Here is a 10,952-nt window from a genome sequence, read left to right as displayed (position 1 = left end):
GAGGGGGATAAGGGGAGGGTGTGAATGTGGGGAGGGGGAAAGGATGGAAGGAAATTTAAAAAAAAAAAGGAAGAAATTAATAGGAAAAAATAAAATTAAAAAAAGGAGGGGTGTAGAGAGTGGGGAAGGGAAGGGGAAAAACTAGGGGGGAAGGGGGGTTAAAAGTGATGGGGGAAAAAATGGGGAAGTTAAAAGTGGGAGTAAGGGAAATTGAAAATGTGGGGAAATGGGGATTATAAGTGGAAGGGGGAAAGGGAAAATTGGAGGTGGGGTAGAAGGAAATGGTGAGGGGAAAAATGGAGGAGTTGGGGTTGATGAAAAGTGATGTGGGAGAAAGGGTGAATTGGAGGGGTGGGGGAGAAAGGAAAAATGGAGGGGGGGGAGAGGGAAAGGAAAGATTAAAAGTGTGTCGGGGAAAGGGAAAAAAAGTGGGGGAAAGGAAATTTAAAAAAAAAATTGGTTTGTGAAAAAGGAAAAAAGTGTCAGAAAAAAAAGAAGAAGAAAACAAAAGTGAAGAAAAGGAAAAACTAAAAACGATAGGGGAGAAATGAACATTAAAAATTAAAAGAGGTGCTGGCGAGGAGGGAGGCAGCCCCGGGGTGGGGGCACCTGTGGAGCACAGGGAGAACCCCTCCAAGGCCCCCCCCCAGTTGTTGCACCCCAGTGGCCTTCAGAGCACGATACCTCTGGGTTGCCATCGTGGAGACCCAATGAACACCTCTTTGCACTCACACACACCCTCCCTGCTGAGCCCCATGGCTGCATCCTACCTCCCCCCAAGCATGGGCTGGGGTCTGTGGGTGACACCCCCGGGACACACTGCCACCACCATCACCTCTCTGTGTGATCCCCAGCATTTCCGAGCCTCTTATCTGCCTCGGTTGATTCTTTCATTGGCAAAGCTCCCGGTGCCATAAATGTTAGCACCCTAGCACCTCCCCCTGTAAAAACGCACTCCCTTATCTCTCCCCATTGCCATATCCCAGTCTATCACCTGTGTGTGTTATCAGCCCGTCCCACAGCTATCACTGCACTATCACTATGCACATCGATGCCCCAGCACCCCGTTCCTCCTTGCTCCTGCGTGCATCCCAAAAGGGGATCCCTGCTTTTCCTATTGGATTTCCCTCCTGGTCCCAGCGCAGGACCTCTGCCCTCTCCCAGCACAAGCAGCGTGCTGCAGCTCATCAGCTCTAATTGCAGCAAGAGAATGATAGGGCAAGGGGGAATGGTTTTAAACTGAGACAGGAGAGGTTTAGGTTGGATATTAGGAGGAAGTTTTTCACTCAGAGGGTGGTGAGGCACTGGAACAGGTTGCCCAAGGAGGCTGTGGATGCCCCATCCCTGGAGGCATTCAAGGCCAGGCTGGATGTGGCTCTGGGCAGCCTGCTCTGCTGGTTGGTGACCCTGCACACAGCAGGGGGATGAAATTAGATGGTCACTGTGGTCCTTTTCAACCCAGGCCATTCTATGATTCTATGAAGAGAAACACTGAGAGGATCCATCTTGCATCACTGGCACTCGGAGCTGCTGAAGTTGAAGCAAAAGAAAGCGCCTCGGATCCTTTTTATCCTCTGCTCCTGTAATTTCTGCATGTCCAAACAGATTTTGGAGCCTGTTTATAACTGGTAACTTCGTTTGCTCCCGGGCTGGGACCTGAAATGCCAAGTTTCATCTCCAAGTCAGTTTTTATGGCTGAGTTGCATTAACTCCTAGGAGCAGGGGGGATGGGGGGGGGAAAGAAAGGGAAAAAAAAAAAGGAAATACTACATAAGGATATAAGAGAAAGTTGAGGTTGTTTAAAAAGACCAAAATGTGGGTGGGTTGGCACGGCCAAAGCCCCAGGTCTTGGGGACACCTGCCTGCTTACACTGATGGTGGAAGCAGAGCTTTTGATCCGGGGCCGAAAATCCACTTCTGTGGATTCTAACCCAAGGAATTACCGTAACTGGGACATTTCATGCTCTTCTCTCATCAAGCTCTTTAGAGCAAATTAAATTTCTCCCTAACCAGCCTGTAACAGTTTGTGTTAGATGTGGATCTAAATGTTAATTGCAGTGACAATAACAGGTCTGATCCTGCAGTCCTTATTTGGGTAAAACCTCCCACAGAAGCCAAAGGAATTTTGCCCCAGAGAAGACAGCTGGATGCAGTCCCACATTTCCCGTCTCCTGAAGATGCCAGAAGGTAGCAAGAATATTTCTGTGATGTTACAAACCTCCTTTTTCCCCCACCCACCTCCCCTCAGTTCTTTAATTCACCATTAATCTAACGAGCTCTGCTTGCCTGTAGCTGTGCACTTGCTTGCAAAGAGCCGAAGCCACGGAGGGGAGCGGGGTGAGGTTGGTTTGTAGCACTGCTGGATGTAAGGGCACCTGGAGGTCCTCCACCATCCTGGAGAGCTGTATGGGAAGCCTTCGTGTGGTCCTCATTCCCTCTGCTCTTGGGTAATGCAAAAACCTTCAAATGTGAGACCTGAAGGAGGGCAGCTGTATACGATGGGATGATTTGGGGTCTCCCTGTCTTCATCACTCAATCCTAGGGTTTGGCAAAATTCACCCCGTGTTCAGGTGGTATATGCAGTCAGATAGGCCATTCTCCCTCCATCCCCACGCTCTCACACTGCTGTCCTCACAGAGCCTAGAAAAGGGTGCAGTCCATCCCCATCCAGACCCATCCTCACCAACCCAAACAGCTACAGAAGCTGGGCCCCTGCCCCGAGCACACACGAACCAGCAGATACTCAAAGGCACAAAGCATTTCTTCAGCGCTGGAGATTCAAATCCCCTACTTTGTTTGGTGTTGTTTTGTTGTGTGTTTTTCTTTTTTTTTCCCCCAGCAGCATTTAACAAGCTGATGATGTTTGTTTATGAAGTGAAATGCACGTGATTTATTTGATCTGCTGGAGCTGGAGAGCTGCATTCCCACGCCAGGGACAGGCAGAAATGCTGCCTTCATCCCCTCTGTTGGAAACTGCTCAGATGGAGTATTGTACAGTCAGAGGCGCTGTGCTGCGCTTTCAGCTGCTTCAGAGCAGGGCATTAAATGCTTATTAGGGACCTCCCAACTTCCCAGCCATAAAGTTACACTTGTTCTTGTCTGTCTCTGCACGTGGAGACGGACTTAATGATGTGTTCCTGCAGCTGACACAGGTCTGGGGAGGTGCTGGGGCACCTGGGCTGTAGTCTGGATGTGACTTGAATGATGGTAGGGAGGTTCTTCTTGTGCTTTGCTGGTGGGTTGGGTTGAACACATTTTACCTGGTTTGCAGGAGCTGTGGTTTAATTAATTGCTTTGCAAGAAGGCTCTGTAGAGGGAATGTCTAGTTCTGTCTCTTACAACACCTGGAGATGCACTTCATCTCATCACCCAGACAAGAGCCTGGCTGCCAAGGAAGCTAAGGAAACCGATCCATTAGCTGATGGAAGATGAAGTGCAGAACGTGAACTATGAGACTTACAGCTCCTTGGGGAGAGCACATCGAGCATCACCTATCCTGCAGGTGGGACAGGAGCCAGATCCTCACCTGGTGTGAGCCAGCAGCACATGGCCCAGGGCTGGGCACCAGCAAAGGTCCCCCTGCCTCACCTGGGGCTGCAACCTCACCACAAAGCCTTACACCAGAGCTTGAGGATGTGTCACTACCAGGGCCTTCCCCCCATCCTTGCATATAAAACACTTTGCAAATGAAGTGTGAAGATAATATGCTTTATCATAGGCACTTATTACTGGTGATTGTTGAATAAATCTCCCTCCATTCACATACCTATACATAAGGTGTATATAAATATGCAGCCAGTATCCGGCCCAGAGCCTTTATGACGATGTCAATGTAGCCCCCATAAAGATAGTGGGAAATGATTCATAATATTTATATGACAGACACGATATGAACTGTAATAGCCTGTTGGGATCGAGAATATCCATAGGTCTCTGTCAGCCACAAATGTGATTTAAATATTATATATGTGGCAACTGTAGCATTAGTAATATGATAGCTGTTATTGATAGTGGTCATAAAACGCAGTAGTTTTGCGCTGAAGAATGTGAAAAATAATCTAGTGGTTTTCCTAATGGTCTCCCCAGCAATGCACAGAAGGAACTGTACTTTCAGTGCTTCTTCTTTCACTGCCTCCCTCCCCCCCCCCCCAAGCCAAACTGCCATTGGATTCTATCAGATTACTGCTGGGGCCATGCTTCGTTCTGCTGATGTCAGCTTGTGGGTCTGTCTGATGGGCTGGGGGGGTTCTGCTGGGCTGTGGGGTCAGGGTTTGCTCCTCTGCATGGAACAGGGCTCAGTGCTGCCATGCTGGCTGCGAAGGGAAGAGTTTGTCCAGCAGCTGCACAAGGTTGTTCCCTCCTTTGCAATGGCAAAGGGTCATCAGTGAGTATGAGTTTGCACAGCCCCACAGGAGAGCTGATACCATCAACCCTCACCTTCTCACTGTCTGAGCATCACACAGATGCACAACGGGTGGGTTTCGCACTGCAGCAGTGCTCCTCAGGGCACAGCAATGGGTGGGAGCTCAGGGGCCCCCACTGTGAGGGACCAGCACCCAAGCAGTGACAACCAACAAAGGTCCTCATCCCTCCTCACCATCAGACTGCCTTCCTCTCCCAACTCCATCCTGTTCTTTCCTGAGGGCAAACGAAAGGGGAAAATCACTCCACCCCACAGCCATTAGTTACAACAGCCCCTATTTTTCCTCCCTTAGCACAAGCAAGAGAGGACGCAGCTTGCCCAGGTGGATGCAGCATCACGGTTTTGCTTTGGTGGGGTCTGCAAGGGGTTTGTTTAACCAACACCAACATTGCATCTGGGACAGCTATCAGGAAGCCTGCTCCATCCCTTCACATCACAGAGAGTAAATCAAGACAACGAAACATCCTCGAAACAGCAACAGGATGGTGGTGGGGCTGAGGAAGAGAGAAGGGTGAAGGCACTAAATGGGTCAGTCCCCATGGACACCCAGCAGAGCCACACATCGCTTCTCAATGACCTTCCGTGGGTTTCCAAAATGTAACAAAGTGCATTTTATAGAAGAAAGCAAAAGTGCATTGCAAAGTGAGGGTCTGGGTGTAATGTGGCAGAAGTTTTCTACACCATTTGCATTGCAAACAGGCTGATCTTCCTCTTCCTCACCCTGGCGGGAGCCAGGCATTGCTCCAGGCAGAGCTGTGGGCCCATTTCTGCCATCGTTTGCACTGACATAAATCAGGAATTTACTCAGTTGAAATAAGTGGGGCTGCACCAGTATAAAACCAGTGTGAGATCGGAATTACAGTGCTATAAAAGCAGCATGAGATTAGAATCAGCCTGAGTATATTGCAGCGATGGTTTGAGGAAAGCCTAGGGAAATTACCAATATTGGAATTGGAAAAAGAAGAGAAAAAAAATGGCATATGATTTCCTGATGATTTGGGAAATCAAATCCTCAAGGCCAGCACTTGTGTTCCTCCCTCCCACCGCAATGCCAGCACTGGTGAGAGCTGTGCCAGAGCAGTGAATCTCTATTATCCCTCTTCTGGATGAAGCAGCTGGGAGATGCTTTATAAGAAGACGCCGTATAAAAATAAATGGAATTGAATTAGGGAAACAACTGAAGTCGTTTCTTCTCCGTCCTCACATCAATCCATTTAGGCCGATTCTTTGGGTGCTCCAAGGAGGGTTTGCATTACGGTGCTGTCAGCATCCACAGTCCGGTCCTCTCCTCCCAAATGAGCCTTGGCACTCCTAATGCAATGGCTCTTCATTACCCCCCCCCTTCCCCCCACCTCCACGTGGGGCCCTTTGCTGGGTCCTGCACCCCCAGCACGTTGCACTGAGCGGTGTTTTGTAACGAGCAGCAATCTCCTAATGAGATTTTGGAGACGTGGAATCAGGGAAGGGAAAACAAACGCCGTCTTTTAAATGAAATAACGACGCGTAAGCCCTGAGATATAATGAGAAGCACATCAGTGGCAATTTGATTTGTTAATGGAGCCTGTGCGTTGATATGCAGCAGTGAGAGCTCTCGGAGCAATGCTGGTGGAGGCTGGGACAGCATCCCACCCCGTGTGGATCTGCTGCCCTCAAACTGTGCTTGGTGCCTGTGGGAGGATGCACGGCAGCGAGGCCATTGCATTGCACTGCATTGAAGTAGGTCAGGCTGCTGCTCCTGGCCGTGCCATCCCTGCGCCCCGCAGCCATGGGTGGCAACATGGGGACTGAGGGGATCTGGTGGAGCACACGTTGCCAGAGCTGTGCTGTGGAGATGCCTCACGTTGCTGCACGGCGTGTCCTGGTGCTGCTCGTAGAATCATTGAATCATTAAGGCTGGAAAAGCCCCCTCAAATCCCCAACCCCAACCCGCTCCACTGTGCCCACCAACCACCCCCCACAGTGCCACGTCGCTGCAGTTCTGGAGCTCCAGCCCTCCCTGCTCCAATAGCTTTCCATGATCCCAGGAAAACCAGCATTGCTACATAAGGCACAGGCAGTTTGCCCCTTGGCTGGCAAGCAGCACAGGTAACATTTTCCCTTGGCTCTTTGGGAACATCTGGTTTTAATGCTGCTCGAAGCAGTTTTGGATAACGCCGTACCGTGCAGTTAATCTATTCCCCATGTTCTAGGAAATATTATCATCTTAAAGGCAATTTAAGAAATTACAGAAATACAGACAGTACTGAAGTATAAATCCAGAGGTAACACCATCCTGCCTGACAGGAGATCCATCAGCATCCTTGCTTCATTTGTAATGCCTTTGTCCCTGTTAAGATGATGTTTGATCCCCAATTCTCCCCACCTTGCACCGTCCCCAGTGCTGCAGGAGCTCCAGCTTCGCACTGGGCTTTCAGGAACAGAGCAGAGTTTACATGAAGGAAGGATGCTGTGCAGCTCTTCTCTCGTTATCTCTGCTGGCGAAGTTTTGCAGTTGGTAGAGAACACGGTAGAGCAATAACCAGGCCAGCTGTACTTCCCTTGATCACTTTTTCTCACGGATCAATAGTTCCAGAGGTTCTTGCCAGACAAACCCTCCCTGAGTGTATCTTGGCTCAGAGCTGAGGACTGGCTCGTGTTCAATGTCTCAGCAGGCGACAAAACTGAAGTTGGTTTAGATGTGGTCCTGGGCTTTGTACGGCTCCCAAGTGGTTCTGATTGAAAAATTAGTTTTGGCATTCACAGTGTGTGATCGTTCCTTAATGCAGCCCAAATGCCTCTGCTGTGCAGGCAGCAGCCCGGTGCCAGCCCTTAGGGTGTGCATTGCCCAATCACTCACAACCCTGTGGGATCCCCCCCATCCCACATCACCCCCTGCTTTAGTCAGCAGAATGCTGGTGCTCCGTCCTCTCCATCATGTGCTGCAGCTTCGGCAGAAGACAGCATTAAAAGGAGCTGCTGTGAAAGCCCTTTGGAAGGGTGATGGGAGCAGAGAAGGGAACCCACCGTGCACAGAATCCACCCATATGCACAGCAAACCCTTTGGCAGCCCCTGCTTACACCACGGGTACCAGCCCACGCTGATGGCCCTCCAAAGCCAACACTCATTCATTCCATTTTCAGCCTCCACAAAGCTTTTGCTTTGCCAGACTGGTGCAGTGGGAGATGCTGGGCTCGCTGCAAAAGTGAAATAGCAAATAAAACCTTGTACAAATAACAATGCTGTTTGTGAGCTGCACTACGTGAGCGCCGGTGTTGTGATTATTGGTTCATTACAGGCCTCTCTCCTGCTAAATCTTTTCTGTTATTAAAGCTGGCTCAATGGGGTCCTGATCCCTGGTTGAAACATCAATATTACTAATAAATAGAAATAACAAGTGAGGTAAAGGGCCAGACAAGAATGACCTGCTTTATGAATTAATGTAGTGAAGTCTGGCTATTTTCCTATAGCTTTTATATACTACAGGCACACATACAAACTCCATACGCATTTATTGGATGTTGGTGTGTGGAAATTAAGCCAGAGCAGTGCTATAACCTAATTACTGACTTGCTACAAGGTGCCAGGGAAAAGCAGAGAGCAGACATTGCATCCACCCCTGCAGCGCGCAGAAACACTCTCCAGTTCTCATGGGGATGAAATCATCTCTTCCAGCCCTCCTCCCAAATCCCCTCCCGGCCCCAAAGTGTGGAGCAGTGCGTGAGGTGCACTGCAGGAGCTGCTGCCTGCAAGGCTGTCAGCTGCATCTGCAGCACGTGGGGTGGGATGTGGGTTCGATGGGAGCAAGGCATGGAGGGGAGGTTAGGAGCAGGTGGGCAGTTTGAGCCATATTGATTCGTGCAAGCATGCATGCTTGTAGCTGTGTACAGCTCCATATGTTTGTCTCTCTCTGTGTGCATACACACGTATATATACACAAAGGGACTGCATGCATTTCTCTGTCCATCCATAATTCCATCCTGTGATTCTTGCATGCTGGGTGATCCTTATCAGGAGGTGTGAGGCAGCGTGGCCATGCTTGGCTGTGCTCTGTGATGCTATCATCACCGAGAGGTGCCCACCAGGGCTGCTCCTCACCCCGTCCTGATGGCAGGTGGGGCCTCACCCCTTCTCCCAGCCGGAGGCACCACCTTGCCTTCATTATTTATAAGCTATTCAAAATTTATCGCTGCCAACAAACTCAGGCTGCAGAAGGGTTTTAAATCCTTGTTAAGTATTTAAGTGGAAATATCCGTGTGAAGGAAGCTGGTGGTGGAGATGGGGCTGCCAGGTGCCCCTGTGCACCGCTGCCAACCCCCCATGGGGCTGCACTGGGCTCGTGAACATGATGGGGTTTGTTTTATTTTTTTCATCCCCACCCTTTTTCCTTTTATTTTTTGCCTTTTTTCCCCCCTTCCTCACTGCTGTTTCACCAGGCACAGCAGCCCCGGGTCAGCAGTGGGTTGAGGGATGTCTGAGCTCCCCCCACTGCCCCTACCCAGAGCCACACTGAGCCACACAGTGCTTGTCACCCATCGGTGACAAATCGGTGTGGGCTGATGCTGAGGGATGCAAGAAGCAATTCCTTTGCTGATGTGGGGGATGGAGTGGGGTGGGGGTGAGGGTGGCACCGGGCAATGTGGGGCACGGGCAGCTGAGCTGGGGGCACCCCACACTGGGGCTGGATATTTGGGGTCTGGATGGGGGCAAATGTAATAAGTCTGACGGTGGCCTCCTCCCGCAGCTTGGCTTAATGGGATGCCAGAGCCGACAGGGCTGCCTCTATCTGCTCATTCTGCGGGCCTGGGGAACCATCCATCTTGTTCTAACCCTATTTTAAAAAAATATAAAAGGAAAGAAAAGGAGGGGGTGGGGGAGAAAGAAAAATGATAAATCTGTTCAGGGCTTTTGTTTGCCTGCGATTCCTGTAAAGGACAAAAAAATGAAATAAAAGCCAGGCCCATTTTTTCCCCACTTGGTGTTGCCATGGGATAGAGAGCCCCCGGTTCTCAGGACCGCAGCGCCTTTGGGGAGGAAGAAAAAAACCTCATTAACGTTATGAGTTGCATCTGTTCCCCGGGTCTGGGTCACATCCAGCCACAAGCTCTCCCATCGCCTGCCTCCCCCACCCTGTGCATTCCCATCACTGACTCCTTTGGTCACTTGTGCCCTTAGGAAACAAAGGGACCCCTATGCCCCTCACTTGAGCTCCCCAGTAGCACCCAGTGTGCTGTGAGCTGAGCAGGTAAGAGGCAGTGGCCAAGCTGGGGCTGGGAGCATCTCTGGAAAATCAAAGAATCGCAAAGGTTGGAAAAGCTCTCTCACATCCCCAAGCCCAACCCATCCCACCGTGCCCACTGATCATCTCCCTCAGTGCCACATCTCCCTGGTTCTGGGACACCTCCAGGGATGGGACTGCACCACTCACTGTGCACAGAGATGGTTGCTGCTACTGCAGAAGGCAGGGAGTGAATCCGCTCTCTGGCTCTGCCACGGGCAGCAGGAATTGGAACAGATGTAGGATATCTGCCCTCCATACCATCTTCTGCTGGGACTGCTGACCCTGCCCAGCACTCAGTGGATGGAATGAGGACCCAGTGCTGATTACCACATCTAGGAGGGTGAGGAGGAGTGAGGGAATTTGCATGGCGTTTCCAACTGCATGCTTTAAGGAAGGCACATGCAATTGCTTTTCTTGGAGCTTCAAGGTAACACACAGCGCAGGGCTGGGAGATGTAGAGCAAAGAACTACGTGGTAAGAGGCAATGCAGCCAGGAGCCATGGGGGGAGCGAGGGATTCTCCTACCCAGCCATGGCTCTGACCTGCCTGGCTCTCATTTCCAGGCTATTTATAACCCAGTTTTAGGCTGGGACTGCTCGTGGTGCACTGAGCCCAGCACTGCCTGCACGGTTTCCTCCTCTGCTGTCCCACGCTGCTCTGTGCAGCCATGATGAGGAGCAGGACGGGTCCTGTGCCATACTGTGCCGTGTCACACTGTGCCATGCCGTGCCATACCATACTACGATGTCCCATGCTGTGCCATGCCATGCTGTGCCATGGGAACACACTTTATGAAACCAGGGCTTGCAAGCACACAGAAGCATCCACATCATGCTGTCAAAGTCTTCATTGGAACAAAGAGTAGTGGTTGTGCATGCAAGAAAAGAGGAAAAGTGTTCTCAAAAGCCTGTTCTGCACACTCTGGGGATCACTGAGTAGCACCGAGGCTTGCAGGTATTGTTTTGCTGGATTATGTGCAAAAGGTTTCACAGTCTTTGTTATAAAGACTATAAGTAGGTTTGTGGTCCTTCTTTGAGTTTAAGAACAAAAGGCTGTTTCATTATCATTAAACTTGCATTTGAGTTGCTCTGTGACTGAGTGTCTGGCTTTTTATTGCCAGCCAGGACTTTCAAAAGCTCCTTAAATGTTAATGTCACCTTTAAAACAACAGTGGTGAGGCCTTTGATCAGGAGAGCTGGCCACTTCTTACAGCTGAAGGCAGAGCCAGCCACTGAGCAATGTCAGGATTTTAACATTTCCCCTTCTCCTGC

General features: G+C 50.3%; 1 long non-coding RNA gene across 1 annotated transcript in view; it reads left to right on the top strand.

The window, feature by feature from the left end:
* LOC104913686 overlaps nucleotides 1-5,588 on the top strand; it is a 5,906-nt gene extending 318 nt beyond the window's left edge. The window contains exons 2-4 of the long non-coding RNA XR_795550.3: nucleotides 1,463-1,628; nucleotides 2,112-2,187; nucleotides 2,293-5,588. This is a non-coding gene — a long non-coding RNA (uncharacterized LOC104913686). The remainder of the gene's footprint in view (nucleotides 1-1,462; nucleotides 1,629-2,111; nucleotides 2,188-2,292) is intronic.
* Nucleotides 5,589-10,952: the final 5,364 nt, after the last annotated feature.

The sequence above is a fragment of the Meleagris gallopavo genome, chromosome 19 (assembly GCF_000146605.3).
Source record: "Meleagris gallopavo isolate NT-WF06-2002-E0010 breed Aviagen turkey brand Nicholas breeding stock chromosome 19, Turkey_5.1, whole genome shotgun sequence".
In the NCBI taxonomy this organism is placed as follows: domain Eukaryota; kingdom Metazoa; phylum Chordata; class Aves; order Galliformes; family Phasianidae; genus Meleagris; species Meleagris gallopavo.
This window is presented reverse-complemented; position numbering and strand designations above follow the sequence as displayed.